Source organism: Pholcus phalangioides, unplaced genomic scaffold (genome assembly GCF_987345545.1).
Source record: "Pholcus phalangioides strain wild (caught in Gottingen) unplaced genomic scaffold, Ppha-v1.0 ptg000007l_1, whole genome shotgun sequence".
NCBI classification, from domain to species: domain Eukaryota; kingdom Metazoa; phylum Arthropoda; class Arachnida; order Araneae; family Pholcidae; genus Pholcus; species Pholcus phalangioides.
The window spans coordinates 49,027,172-49,042,642 of NW_028301600.1; the positions used below are offsets into that span (position 1 = coordinate 49,027,172).

At 34.5% G+C, this 15,471-nt stretch overlaps 1 long non-coding RNA gene across 2 annotated transcripts in view; it reads right to left on the bottom strand.

Annotated features, from left to right (window-relative positions):
- Positions 1-289: 289 nt before the first annotated feature.
- The window catches only part of LOC149085416 (uncharacterized), a 110,354-nt gene continuing 95,172 nt past the window's right edge, over positions 290-15,471 (bottom strand). The window contains exons 2-3 of one of the 2 annotated variants that reach the window (XR_016192842.1): positions 13,845-13,995; positions 290-476 (exon numbers count right to left, since the gene is read on the bottom strand). This is a non-coding gene — a long non-coding RNA (uncharacterized LOC149085416). The remainder of the gene's footprint in view (positions 477-13,844; positions 13,996-15,471) is intronic. The other variant, XR_016192843.1, reaches the window with a different exon arrangement.

The following is a 15,471-nucleotide window of genomic DNA, read 5'->3' on the forward strand; positions in this document are numbered from 1 at the left end:
GTGAGTTTCGCCCTCCTGACTCCCCCCAAAGACGGGCCTGGTTTTGACGTAATATTATGCCCGTGATCGTAAAGAGGTTAATAAGTTATGTTAGTTCGATTTTTATAAACAGCCCGAAGAACACTTTTTAAAAACTCTGTCCCATTATTCAAGTATGTTTCTCACAATAATAAACATAGTAAAACAGATATAATCATAAGCAACTGATGATAGAGTTAAGATACGTTATATTTTTTCATAACACCACACATTTCACACTCACACAGTACAGACGAGATAAAACATCACAACATCAAACAATACTATTTTTTATCGCTCAACAAATTCACAATACAAAACACAATGTTTTACAAGTAAAATAAATGATTAATAACATCTAGCATAAGTAGCAGTAGTAAAATTCTTATATCGGACATCACTTAAACATCGATGCTCACTTAAACATCGATGCTCACATAATCATCAATCACCAAAATCTGTAAATTAAAAAAAACTGTATAAGAAATTATTTTATTTGCATTTGTGCATACATTCAATTTTTTTAATAAACAAATACGTTTTAATAAATGTTATAATTGAAATTTTATATAATATTATACAATAACTTTCTTTTTAATATATTGAATAAATTTATATTTTATTTATTTTAAATTATATTTTACATTATAAATTATAGTTTTATGAATGTATATATGGTGTATATTAATGTATATACGTCAATAAAAATACGTAATAATTATATTATATTCATGTAGCACCGGATATATGTAGCATTTAAATAAGAAAACGATGAAACCAACCAAACATCCATGTATTATAAAATTATAAGAGATGCAAAATGGGAAAAATTTAATACATTCTAAAGCCTACTTAGATGCTTCTAGAGATGTTCTGCTGATCGGAATTTTCTGAAACTTGCTATTTAGGCAATTCAAACTACAGGAAGAGACTTCGGAGGGGAGACAAAAATAGTTCAAAGATTATGATATTCACTCCCTATAAAAACGTACTGAATTTTTTTCCCAAAAATAGTAAATTGGTGATGTTTTAGCATATTTTTAATTTAAACAATACGTGAATGCAACAGTTTAGTTAATTACAGTGGATTTTTTTCAATTAGTCCCTACGGAAAATTAAGTGCGAAATATACACTTGCCTTTGTTTTAGTGTTATCTATAAACAGATAAAATCTTGCTTAGCAAAGTTGAGTAGTTGTTACCTTGAATTTTAGTTCTAATTCCCTCTCAATTTGGTGCAATTTTATAAATCTCTGAGCACGTAAAATTTCAGCAGCTCTCAAAAAATGACATCGACAAGGAATCAACTCTTTCTAGATAAAAAAAAGTATTGTACTACTTATATATATAGCCATATTTTGTACTGAGATGACACCTGAAGATGTATACTTTCCAAAATACCAAAAAATTGAGAAAAGAAATTTCTATAATGAGATTTTTATAATGGGTATTACGAGAAAAAAATACGAAATTCCTTTTGAAAAACGAGACTACAGTAAAAACGTTATTCAGTAAAACTTGTCTTTAACGGAACCTATATTAAGCGGAAACCTGTCTTCAACGGAGAAAAATCTTGTTCCCGTAATTTCTCTCTCTCTCTCCATGCCAAAATATACATTAAAAAACCTGGATTAAACAGAACCTGTAACGCGGAAATGGAAAGGAAAATTGTACCCTCTTATAACGGAAAATTGCACACAAACACCTCGACTGTTTTGCGACCAATAGACTAAAGGATCATGCAAAATGTTAAAGTGCTCTATCGAAATTTTTGTGCAATCCTTGCTTGCCAATGTGAGTTCTACTTCACCCATCCTTAGATTAGCAAAACCCATTTCCGTACTTGATGCTGTGGTTTTCATATGGAGCAGTTGCTTTCTTCTGAAATTGAAACAAAATTTTTCGGGAAAAGCAGGATTTTCTACGGGAGAAATCAGTGTAAGGGGTGGATTTCCAAATGATAGGCAAGACACAAAATTGTATGCAAGCTGCTTTCCGTGATCGCAGAGCTGAGCAGGGCCGGAATTACATGGAGACGGGGGAATTACAGATAAAAATAATGCACATTACTTTATTTCTTTATTTTATCTATATAAATTATTCATGTTATTTATCTACATTTATTGATTTTGAATCATCTATATTTAATTTTTTTTTCATCTTATTTTATCTATATTTAATTTTTTTTTTCATCTTATTTTATCTATATTTAAAAGTTATTTATTTCATTTTCAATAAATTTCTTTTTATTTCATTTTCAATAAATTTTTTTTATTTCATTTTCAATAAATTTCTTTTTATTTCATTTTCAATAAATTTCTTTTTATTTCATTTTCAATAAATTTCTTTTTATTTCATTTTCAATAAATTTCTTTTTATTTCATTTTCAATAAATTTCTTTTTATTTCATTTTCAATAAATTTCTTTTTATTTCATTTTCAATAAATTTCTTTTTATTTCATTTTCAATAAATTTCTTTTTATTTCATTTTCAATAAATTTCTTTTTATTTCATTTCAATTACATACGAGATCGTTACATAATATTATACATTATGCCAATTGAACCTTTAATAAGCCGAAACCTGCGTTCAACGGAAAAAAATCTCGGTCCCTGACGATTCCGTTGAAGACAGGTTTTACTGTATTAAAAAAACAAAAACAAAAAAACATACAGTATATTGTTTCCATCAAAAGGAACTGTTTGGATATTACATTACGAATCAACAACAAAGGTCTGTAGAGGTTTCTCATTCCCCCTTTTTGAAAAAACAAATTTTATAACACCACCACCCATGATGGATATACATCTATATATATAATATATATATATATATATATGATTTTATATATTAAAAAATAACAAGCTTTTATATGTAACACTCGAGTTGAAATTTTCCAGAAGAAGGAACAGAAAATATAAAAGTTTGTCTTTGTGGAGACGATGATGATGCAGCTTGAAGATCCCGCCTTGTTAAGCATCTGTTATGACAGAATAAACTTCATCTACGAAAACTAGAAGAGAAAAAAAAAAGGAAAATGCAAAAGAAAAAGATCCTCAATGAGGGGCAGTAGCGGGATCCAAGCTATACTGTACTTACTCGACGACGCCTCGTTATAATAACAACGCATTCAACACAGGCTTACATACAAAGATGTTCAAGAGCAATATGATCGACGCTCACAAAAAAAATAACATATAAGCTTCTTCTTTTCGTTCATTATTGCCACTTTTTTTTAAACTTTGGATATTTTTTTAAGATGGCAACTTTTTCGCCGGCAAAATAAGGTCCCGACCTTAACTTTGAGCGGCTCCCTTTCAAGAGCCCAGCAGGAAACGACACTCACACTATGTACTTTTCTTACTACAAATTTCGTTTGGTGGTATCCTGTAAGAAGCAATTAGGAAAAAATGGGAGGAGCGTACCGAAGCCATTCATCTTACGGCGATGGCAGGATCCAGCTGCGACTCAATGCTCATGTGTTGCTTCTGCTTCATACACATTTGCACGTGCGCACACTACTGGACTATCTCTCTCTCTCTCTCTCTCTCTCATACATTTTTTTTCCACTGTGTCCATGTCCCGACTTTCTTTGTAAGAGAGAATGGGGATCAAATTAAATTAATGATCGTTTTGTTAAGATTTTTTTTTTCTTGTGTGATGATCGTTTTTAGCACCGCTATGAAAACAAAACGTTACAGAAAACGTTTCTCACTCTTGAGTAATGAATGTACTCATCGGGGATTGAAAACCGAAGGATGGTTATAATGATCTACATACGACTCGACACTTTCTCCTTCGCCTGTATTCTATTTGGAATATTTTTCTTGCTGAAACATTTTTAAGAATGTTTTTTCTGGACAAGCAAGGTGTTGTTCATTTTGAGGAAGATAGATGGCTCCATCTCAATAACGCAGTAAGGGTCAAGGGTTTAGATCACTGGTTCTCAAACTTTCGTCACCCGCTGCTCCCTTGCCCAATTCATGTTTCGTCTGTGGCTCCCCAGAATAGTTTGGTAGATATTTTCACCTATAAAATAACCATATCAAAACATAAAAAATAGGAGCACAAATCCACAAATCGATATCTCCAGTTCACCGCGACGCTCCTGGAAAAGGTTGGTGGCAACCTTACCTTAGGAGCCGCAGCGCACACTTTGTAAAACACTGGTTCATATCATAAAATTTTAAAAATGGTACTTTTCAAGACGCTACGTCCAACCGAGAAATCGTCACTTCATGCTTGTCTTCTGACATTAAGACTTCTTCATGACTTGTATCTGAACTGAGAAAGTCTGACTAGTTAAATATAGCTACCTAAACATCGTTTTTGAACTGTGAGCTATCAACTTCTGAATGATGTCAAATTCTGACAAATGATAGATGATGCGCCCACCATTTTATTTTAAATAAAATAATACAAAAGTTCACAAATATGTTGTGGCCGCTGCTCTAAAAATCATTCTACGTGTGTTCAATATTCTCCTGTTGGTTAACAGCTATCTTTATTTTTTCGTAAAACCATGTTTTACACAGCCGAAAGTAAATCAGCGTTTTATAGTCCTTAGAACAGGGGCTCTCAAACTTTTTTCACCCGCGGCACCCCTTTCAATGTTTATCCACGGCTCGCCAAAGAAGTTCAACGAAGAATCTGTTTGAAAAACCTTTGTAAAGGCTGGCCATGACAAAGATTGGTGGCGCACAGTTTGAGAACCCCTGCCTTAGAACCATAGATATAACTGCATACATCCAGTGGCCAAAAAATTATGAACAACACACTCTGCTACTCACCACTAATATCGTGTGAAACCTCCTCTAATTACTCGAGATACTATTGTACGAGAAAGGCCAAGAAGGTTAGTGGTTTAGGAGATACTGGAACCGACCCTTCTGGGGCCCACAATCATGCTGCGTTCAAAGTCATTCAAATCTCGTTTTCTTCACGAATAGGCAAATTGCAACATTAACTGGTGTTTCTGACCAGGAGAAAGTTTTTTCGAGGATGATGTCACTCACCGCTATTCATACGAAGGTTTTTAACAGCTGGCTGATGCGAAGATAAATTAAGGAAAGACGGGAAATTCTACTGCCCTTGAGGGAATCTAATCCACGTCCTCTCTCTTGCCGGGAGAGCACCCTAGACCAGTGGTTCTCAACCGGGGGCCATATGTCCCCCTAGTGGTACTGGGAAACTTCAAGGGGGCCACGAAAGAAAATGGAGAAAGGGGCCATGACTGGTGGTTTGGAGGGCTGCAGAGAGCTGAGAAGAAATATTAAGGTGTGAAGAAATAAAGCTTTTATATTAGTGACTATATACACTTACAGAATCCAACAAAACCACCCATGAAACCGGAGCCGTCTTAGAGCATGGAACCACCCAGGCCTCACCACCTACATTTTGCAGCAGGTTCCCTAGGATGTGTTTTTCGCAGACCCCCGTCTACATTTTTCACAGATCCCTCCTCTATATTAAATTTATAGTGTGAAACACAAAAAATGATGAAAACCATATCAGGCCCCTGGCTGCAGCTCTGTCAGTCCCACTCTTGTGAGGGGTCATGCCCGGGAGTCTCATGTCCATAAGTGACCCCACCTTATGATATTTTGCATAGTACAATAAATTTTGAAAATAAGTAGGAAATATGTAGGTTGTTTATTTCCAGCTAAGTATGGGACTATCACATAGCATCACTTTGACTAAGGCGCCCATAATGTTGAGACGGCCCTGAATAGAACTCGAACTAGCGGGGAGCTTAGTAAATTCTAGGCCAGTGATCTGGAGGCCAATCTTATGTGCAAAATTTTTTCGTTCAGTATAAATTCACTGAAAAAATCAATTCAATACATATAAAGGATCTTGCTTCTAAATGAAGGTCGAAAACTCTGTGTAGGGCAGAGGAGCCACAAGAAAAAAATCTGGTTCAAAGGGGGCCACGGCCAAAAAAAGGTTGAGAAACACTGCCCTAGACCACTAGACCCGCCACCGTTCAGTGTACAAGAGCTCCAAGGAAAGATCAAGATATTTGTTGCCTTTGTTGTCTAGTGGTCTAGGGCGTTCACCCGGCAAGTGAGAGGAAGTGGGTTCGATTCCCCACAAAGGCAGTAGAATTTTCTCTCTTTTCTAAATATATCTCCGCATCAGCCAGCTGTTAAAAATCTTCAGAAAGCTTTTTATCAGCAAATCCGGGTTATTACGTCAGCGCACGTACTGCACGGACGAGTGAAAGTTTGAGTGAGGGGAGTAGGGAAAAAATGGGAATTCTATATAGAACAATAGATTGGTCCCCTTTGCTCCCCACGAGAACAATGACTGCTCCCCACTTGCTTCCACTAAGATAATGGGACTGCGGATTTGCTTCGCATGTTATCAGTGATTCTCCACGTTATCAAATTGCTATTTAAATTTAATATGACGCCACCAATGATGTCCCTTCCTAATGATGAGATTTTTTTACAGGGATCGTTCTTAAATTATCGGTTTTTTTTTTGGTTTTTTTTTTGTAGCGAATACAATATTATGATCTCACTATGATGCAAGTCGTAATGAGATTTTTTTTTTTTTCCAAATTGAGGTTTTCCCAAATTATCGTTTAGAAAACATTTTTTCCCTGCATGTGAAATTTGTCATAATTCTGATGTCACTCCCCTTTTCTAAGGTTCTTCATGACCATGAAGTTACCTCTTCTCTCTGTATACACATAATTTTCCGAGTCGTTATCTTAAGTTCAAAAAGAGGAGTCATTCCTAAATTATCGTTTGCCTTTCCTAAATAATCATTTTTAGCAAATACAATACTATAACGTCAAGTCGTTATTCTAAGAGGGATAGTTCCTAAATGATCGTTTTTAGCAAATAAAATGCAAACATGTTTTTGCACGTCTGTAAAAAGACTTCAAACCTTACAGTCTCTTCCAATGGAACATAATATTTGAAAAGTATAATGTGTCACATTATGCTTTTCAAATATTATGTGTTCTATGGTAGAAACTGTGAGATTTAAAGTGTCTTGTTACAGCCATTATTTGAAAAAAAATGTCTGCATTTTTATTGGCTAAAAACGATAGTTTGTGAACGAACCCCTAGCAACCGGTAGTTTAGGAACGATCCCTCTTTGAGCTTGAAATAACGAATTGATGTCATAGTATTATATTTGCTAGAAACGATTATTTAAGAAAGGAAAACGATTATTCAGGAAAGACAAACGATTATTTAGGAAAGACAAACGATAATTTAGGAATGACCCCCCCCCCCCTGTATAATGACTTTGAGGGTGACGTCATAGGCATGAGAAACCTTAGATAAGGGGAGTGTTGTGACAAATTTCACGTGTAGGGAAAAAAAAGTTTTCCGAACGATAATTTAATGACGATCTCTTACAAACGATAATTTGGGAAGGGTCCCCTCTCTTATCATCAGGAATGGTCATTGATGACGTCATATTAAATATCTATGAGTAGTTTGATAACGCGGACACAAGGCCGTAACGAGAGGGGGACTCGGGGGGTCTGGTCCCCTCCCCACGAAATGTGAGAAAAAAGGGGAAAAGATAGTAAATAGTAGTCTCTGTATTTCTATTGTTCAATCACTTTGGTCTCCATCGATAACGTGCGAAGAGTGCGGATTAAATGCGGATGACTATTGTTCTCATGCGGATTTCTATTGTGCACCAGAAACCCCATTTTTCCCCTATTGAGATATTTTTTGTAATGTTTTCTTCACCGCTTACCTCCTCTGTATTTCAGTTGTGGCGGCGCTGAGGTCCCGGTACCTTCCCGCCAGAAGTTAGTTGCTTGTTTATTGCAGTAATGTGATGGTCATTTTGTGTTCACATGTGATCGTGTTAATCTCTGTTTTACATTAAATAGTTATTTCGTTATTTAACTGATGAGTAGTTCATGCTTTCAAACGATATCACTATAAAATCTCATTTAAGAGTTAACAAATGGTGAGCGTATATTATCTGATGTACCAGTTATCTGAATTGACGTCATTTGGACCAGTAGAATACCCTCCACAATCCTAGGAGTCGGAGAAGTTTAATTTTAATAACCTTGCAAGTTTGCCCACACCGGATACATATTTCTGGACGAATTTCTTTAATATCTAGTGGTACAAACGTAGTGATGCATAGAAGAAAATAATTTACATTATTTTTAGAACCAAAAAAAGTTATTATTTTCAATTTCTTCGATATGAAATGAAAAACGGGAGGGAGAGAGCGAAAATTTTTACACGAGCAAACAAACAAACCGAGAATTAGATTCCAAAAAGTAATTTATCGCGAGGCTTCTCTTACCAATTCCACCATTTTTTTCCCGTAAAAAAATTGTGGAAAAAAAAACCAAAAATTGGAAAGTGTCGTTTCCGCAATTACTTACCTCGAAACAAAAACATGACAGCAAATTTTCAGCGTTATATGCAGAGCAGTGCGGCGGCAATCAACGTTATGAGATCCCCCCCATCCACATATGAAACAACCCACCAAACATTTCCACACTTTAGTTGCCACCGAAAAAAAAACCCACCCACAGAGCACCACTACTTTCATCTAATTTTTTTTTTTATCCACCATTTGACTTTTTTCCAGGCAATGTTACAAGTAAAGTCCGGGAGCGAGATGAGAAGCAAAAAAAATTGTAATGAAAGTTAGGAGAGGGAAAAAAAATAAATATATAAAGAAACTGGAAAAACTGGCAAAAAAAAAAAAATGTTGAAGGAAGTGTAGAAGGAAAGGCAAACAGAAAAGAGCAAACAGCAATGAAGAAGTGATAATGGAGAAAGAGTCTTGTCTTGCGCACACACTTTTCCTTTCGCCTCCAGTGGTGTAGTTTTTTTGCACCATAAAAAACAGCAAAAAGTTCTCTTTCCTGCGGTTTTTTTTAATACCAACCACCTAGGAGCCGCCACCAAGAAAAAGATTCTGGTGTGAAATTAGATTTCTTTGCTCAGGGATATATAATGACACTTGCTATTAAAGCTCCATCTTGCCTTTCTTACCTTCCACCTTTTGATGCCACTACACCATATGCGTATGTTGCGACCTACATCTTGTTTTTTACGCTTCGCTGCGGTGAAATTTTGACCTCTCTTTAACTTCCTTTTTTGGCGTTAATACGTGCATATATTTTTTTTAATATGTACACATTTTTTTTATTGATGACAACATTTAAATTAAATCAATTGGATTTTTACATAAGATGAGAGAGGCAACATGAACGTTATTTCACCTTATACCGTTGTAGATTTTTGATGTCTGACATGAAGAAAATCATCTTATGTCGGGTTATTTTATAAGAAATTTAACACTTAAATGCTTAATTTTTTTTTTCTAGCTGATAATTTTTTCAGAAAAACATTCATAAATATGCCTGAAAAACATTCATAAAATTTATTTCGAATTGTACTGCTTATACAGGGCTTTAAAGTGGCCTTAAAGAGCCTTATAAATCGCTCATAAAATACAGTAAATGTGTTGAAGTAATACTGCCTTACAAATACAGTCGAACCTCGCTATAGTGAACCCGGGATATAGTGAACTCTCGATTATCGTGAACTTTTTCTCAGTGGTCCCAACTGAAAACTTATTTAACTAATTTAAATGCTTATAGTGAACTGCTGAGAAAATGAAAGTTCGCTTATAGTGAACTAAAATGTCCCTTCCGCAGATTTTTTTCCACTTTTTCAAACGTAAGTTTACACATATTACTTTTAGGATCCCGAAAGACAGCAATCCTTGACTTCCGTGTCAAATCCCACTTTTTCACCCTCCCCGCCGTTTCTAGAAATTCACTAGTTCACTAGGAGACCCCACTCTTTTCAAACCACCCTTCGAAAAATCGGAATAATAGTGGAACAGACATATAGGTATCTGGTGCAGAAAGAGATATTTTGAATATCAAGTTAGATATACATCATACAGGATGTCTTGTAAGTCATAATTCGGCCTTAATCTCATCAACCGTTCATCGTAGAGGTATGGTTCCAATTTAAAAAAAGTTCAAAAATCCCCGTACCAGTTTTGAGTGTGAAAATACAGTGTCCAAAATAAAAAAAAATCTAAATTTTTATATGGGTACCCTGTACTAAAAGCCCAAACACAAAGTAGTTGCCCTGTCTCTCCTCAGCCGAACAAAAAAAACATGCGTTAGAGTGGAATATTTGCTGAGGTATTTGAATTCAAAAATTGGAGAAAAGTTGGGTAAGAAGAGTGTAAATGAAGGAAAGAAACATCGCCCGTTAGTTTATGCCAGGGGTCTCCAACTTTTCATACATTGCGGGCCAAATTCGAAGTTCCCAAAAGGCCCGCGGGGCTTTATAGTAAGTCATATTTCTGTAAGATATATATATATATATATATATAGCATCCAGATTCACAAGAGCCCAATGAAATATACAGTGATGTCTTAATGGTTTGGCAGAACACGACCCCGAGTAAAAAGGGGGCCCTATTTTAGTCGGACTAGTGACAGAAATATTCTGAAAATATTTCTGTCATTTATTGTGAAATTATTTCTTTGAGCAATTTTGAAATATTTTTCAGCAATTCAGAAATTCTTTCAAAATTCTGAAGTTATTATTTTTTCATTCTGACAAGTTTGCAAGCAATTCTGTAAATTGTGTGATTATGTATGTCAATTTTTCTCTAGATTAAGGTTCCAAAAAGTGTTTGGGCCACACCCCCTCCTCATCTTGTTAGAACGGCCCAGGTAATGCATAAGGATCCTAGCGTCAATTGTGGTGGAAGGAGAGCTACATCGATTTATTATCCTTTCTTTAATCATCTTTCAATGCTTTTCAACTATTCCTTCGAAGGCCACATTTTGTTAGTAAGCCATGCGTTGAGGACCCCTGGTTTATTCTGTTCCCAACTTCTCTCGCATCTTCAATTCAAATATCTCAGTGAATATTTCATTTAGAAACGTAAAATTTTTTATGTTTGGCTCAGAAGAGACAAGGCAATAACTTTTCAATTGGATTTTTTAGGAAAGGGTTTAAGTTTTTAGGATAGAGAGAAACACAGCTTGTTTCTGTGTAATGTTTGTTATGGGTAGTGCTGCCATCTGCCACCAGTTTTTCTAACTATAAGTGAAGTGTAATGATTGAATAATTTATCGTTTTAGGCCTGTTGCTCTCTGTGGCGAGACTTTTTAATGGGGAGATCGGCTCGCATTTGCGCCTCGAAGTTGGGAACCACAGGAAAAACTTCAGCCGACCACCACTGCGGCGACGATGGGGTTCGAACCTGGATCCTCGCGATGCGAGGCCGTCACACTATGACCACTCGACCACCACAGCGGCGGTTTAAAATACTGAATAAGTTCTCGATCCGGATTTCTAAAATATCTCACGAGTAAATGTTAAATGTGTATGTAGTCTCTCAGGAGTATTGGCATGCCCACACACAATCAATACGAATGACAATTTTCGTCGACAATGTGCACTATGGTCTCACAGGACAATATTATCTCATTCAGATAAGAGAAGCGTAGCGGGATTTACGCTATCCGTAACTGTATCGCTGTAGTACGAAGCAATTGTTACGATAACTCTCCCCCCGCTGAACACATAACACGCAAAATACAATCGCTTTGTTTAGATTTTGTCTCCGCCGTGTAATTTTTATGCATAAAAAACCTGTATATATATATATATATATATATATATATATATATATATATATATATATATATATAGTAAGTATACGCATTTATATATCAGACTCGCCCGTTGACGCTGGGTGGGGGGCAGCAACCCCCCCCCCCCCCCCGCCGTATAACTATCTACTCATGATAACTACTTATTTATGATGTATCGTTCAAAATATTTATGCAAATAAATACTTAATTAATGAGGGTTTTCATAGCGGGGGTGTACATAACTTTGAATAGTTTCAATTTACATCGTGTGAATTTTTTTATTCCCGTTTTCAAAAATTTAGACCTTTTTTTATTAAAGTTCTTTCATAGAAACAAAGTGGCACAGGTGGCAAGCAACGTTTTAGTACCTTGTTTTACTATCAAGTGAGGATCGTGTGATTCTGTACAGTACTTGAAAATTTTCCTATAAGAAATTTTAAGTTTTAAAATGATCATTAACGGCAACCTGGACCACTTTTGTGACCATTTAAGGTTGAAGTCTTTAAAACAGTTCAAGAAGTTCAACGTTTCCAAGCCTAGTTCCCAGTTACAATAAACTGGTTGGGAAAAAAGCTGAAAAAAATTCCTTCTTACATTTTTTTTCAACAAAGGTTTGACTTCTCTTCTACTCTTACAAATAAATCGTTTATTTTTTTTAGTACACCATCTTATTGTCCGATAAAGAGAAAATATAATATATAACCGGCAAGTATGTATTTTCCTAAATAGTTGGGCTCGGATAAATCAGCAAACCCCTGCTCCTAATTCATTATTTATCAAAATTGAAGTATGGAGAGAGAGAGAGAGAGAGAAATTTTATGTTCTAGAGTTAAGAAGTTATTTGTAGCTTCCGAAGCCTGGCAAAGAAGTGATATATACGAGTAAATTAGCAAGCACGATTGATACATTGATCGATTCTAGTATAAGAAATTAGTTCCCCGACTTTATCGTTGTTTGAGAGCCAAGAGATTTTATATCACCGGCTGAAACGGAGAAGCTCAACATTATGGAATGATGTCATCATTTTTAATAGGCGGATATACAAACAGGGGGTTATAAGGGTGATAGGTGCTCCTCCCCTCCGTTCAGAGAAAAAATTGTATCATTGTCGTTCCTAGCTAACATTTTTATTGATCAGTTATCATGTTAGATTGAAGTTCGCAGGCCACAACAAAGCTACTCCAAGAGCCTTTTATCCGCTGGCCATGATTTGACATGCATGGTACACGTACACAATGAACTAATAGTAAAAGTAAGTACTGCGAAAGTGTGTCGTACTATCGACGAATGATCGAGTTCTGAATAACTAATAAAATTTTTATACACATGGTATTTCCACAGAATCTCATATCATTTTGCTCAGTCGATTTAGCAATTTCATAACTGCAGAAAAATACCAATAGATTCTAGAACTTTAGAAACTCGTAGGAAACGAAATATCATCATGTCTAATCCGATGTACATCACCAGGGATTCTTAACCCTTTTCAGCCGCTACCCAAAATCAGCTTCGCGGCAAAAGGGACTATTTGTTCTCGAAATTAGTGAAACCAGTGACGCCATAAGTGCATTTATAACAGAACTACTGGTGGATTTCACGACTAATCTAGGAAGGCGCTCGAATCAAGTTTGGGTCGTGATCCATGGCTCAAGAATCTCTGGCTGTAAGTAAATTTGTGCAATCCATCTCGGAAGCCTCTGCGACCCAAGTTTGGCTCATGACCCATATGTTAAGAAACCTAAACATATACAGTATTCAAGCAAATAAAGTTGATGTTTTGTAGCCTGATATCTGAAAGGAAAATATCACTTTAACCATTTTTTCGACGCCATTAACTGAAACTCACACATGTATAAATCGTATTCTATCACCAAAAAACACCCTTTTTTCCTTTAAAAAGGAGAGAATGTTGTAATTCAGTTTGTATATACGTATATAGTAGATTGTAAATACGATTTTTCTGTTTATATATTCATAGAAATTTTATACGATAAAGAGAGATTTCCCCCCTCCTCCTCTTCGATGAAACGTTATTGGAAAATATAGCAAACACAGCTTAAAAATGAATTTTACTGTTGTTTTATTTTTATTTTTTGCAAGGAATATATCAAAATATATAAAGCGAAGGAAGCAAAAATTGATTTCGTTTCAATTTTCACAAAGATAAAAGTCACATTGAAATATTTTCTTACCAATTGTCTTCGTGTTGAAATGGTTTCCACCCAATCATTTTCACAGATACACCAACAGACGCAATTTTCTCTTCTTATATTGTATTTTGATTTCCTTTTTATTCTATCTCCAGGAACTAGAAACAAAATTGTTTTCGAGGGAATTTTGTTTCTGAAAAAAAAAACCAACTCGCGTCATTGATATATAAAGGCTTTTATTCATGTATCCTAAATGCAATGCAAAAATATAAGACAGATGTAAAAATAAAATTGTGAGATAAGAAAATCTGAAAGATTTTTCTATAAATTGAGGATTGATTTTATTTCCATTTTTCTTCTAAATATTGTAAAACTTCAATTTGAAATCTTTTATGAAATGTGAAACGAAAACTTTTCAAAGAATAATAATAATAAATAAAATAATTTTTCTTATGATAATAATGAATTCAAAATTTCACATTTTTGTATAGGCTATTCGAGATTATGTAACGAAACTTTACATTGTATGTTATTAGTAATTGAATAAGAATATTTCTTATTTTTGTAAATAGATTTATTTAATTTTGAATAGAGTGCCATAATCTGATTTTGGTAACCTTTTTGACATTATTTATCACGTAACTCTAAAAATAATGAATTGAAACATTTTATTTTTTTTGGGATGGTATTTAAGAATATTTTTTACTGTATACCGCAATCAATTTAAAAATTAGGTGTTGTATTAAACCTTATTTTCTACACAAATAATTAGAATACGGAAAGATATCCAGTAAAACATGTCGACAACAGTCATATCAAAAGTCATGATTTTACATATTTTGTAGGAGAGAGTAATTACATCAAAACTCATACATTATTACAGAATATGAAGTAACGTTAAAAAGTATCCACACAAAAAAATAAAAAACATGATTAAAAATAAATTAACACAAAAGTTAATAAAAATTCAAAACTGAAAAAAATTAATAAACGAAATAATTCCAAAAATAATGAAAGTTAGGACCTAATGAAACAAATAATCTGAGAAGTAATGAAAGTTTAGAATCGATGAATTAAAAATTAGAAAAGAGGTTTAAAGAAATAATTCCAGTACATATGAAAATTCAGAATATGAGGAAAAAATAATTCAAAAATCAGTGAAAATATTCAGAATTAATTAAAGAAGTAATTCCAGCATTGATGAAGATTTAGAATTAATCTAAAAGATTATCTTAAATTATCTAAAGATTTAGAATTAATCTAATCAGAGAAGCATTAATGAAAGAAATAATTCAGAATTCTAAATCAGAGAAAAATAAGAATTAATGAAAGAAGTAATTTCAGCATTAATTGAGAATTAGAATTAATGAAATAGAAATAACTCAAGAATTTTTGAAAGCCTTTAATAATTTGGGGGCTTTCTCTGTATGATTCAGGGTCTGGGCTCTTTGGCTCGCAAACTAGAAAGAAAAATGCATTTCAGATGGTGAACATTTCCTTTTTGTGCTCTCTATTATTGTGAATTATTCTGCTCTATGATTCTGGATGAAAAAAACAGGGCGAATTCGGTGCCCTGGTCATCAGGGCTTGACTGCCTTTTCCCAGTTATGGCAATGGCGTATATATTTTTTCACTTTTATTGGTAATATACGGTCAAACTCGGTTATAA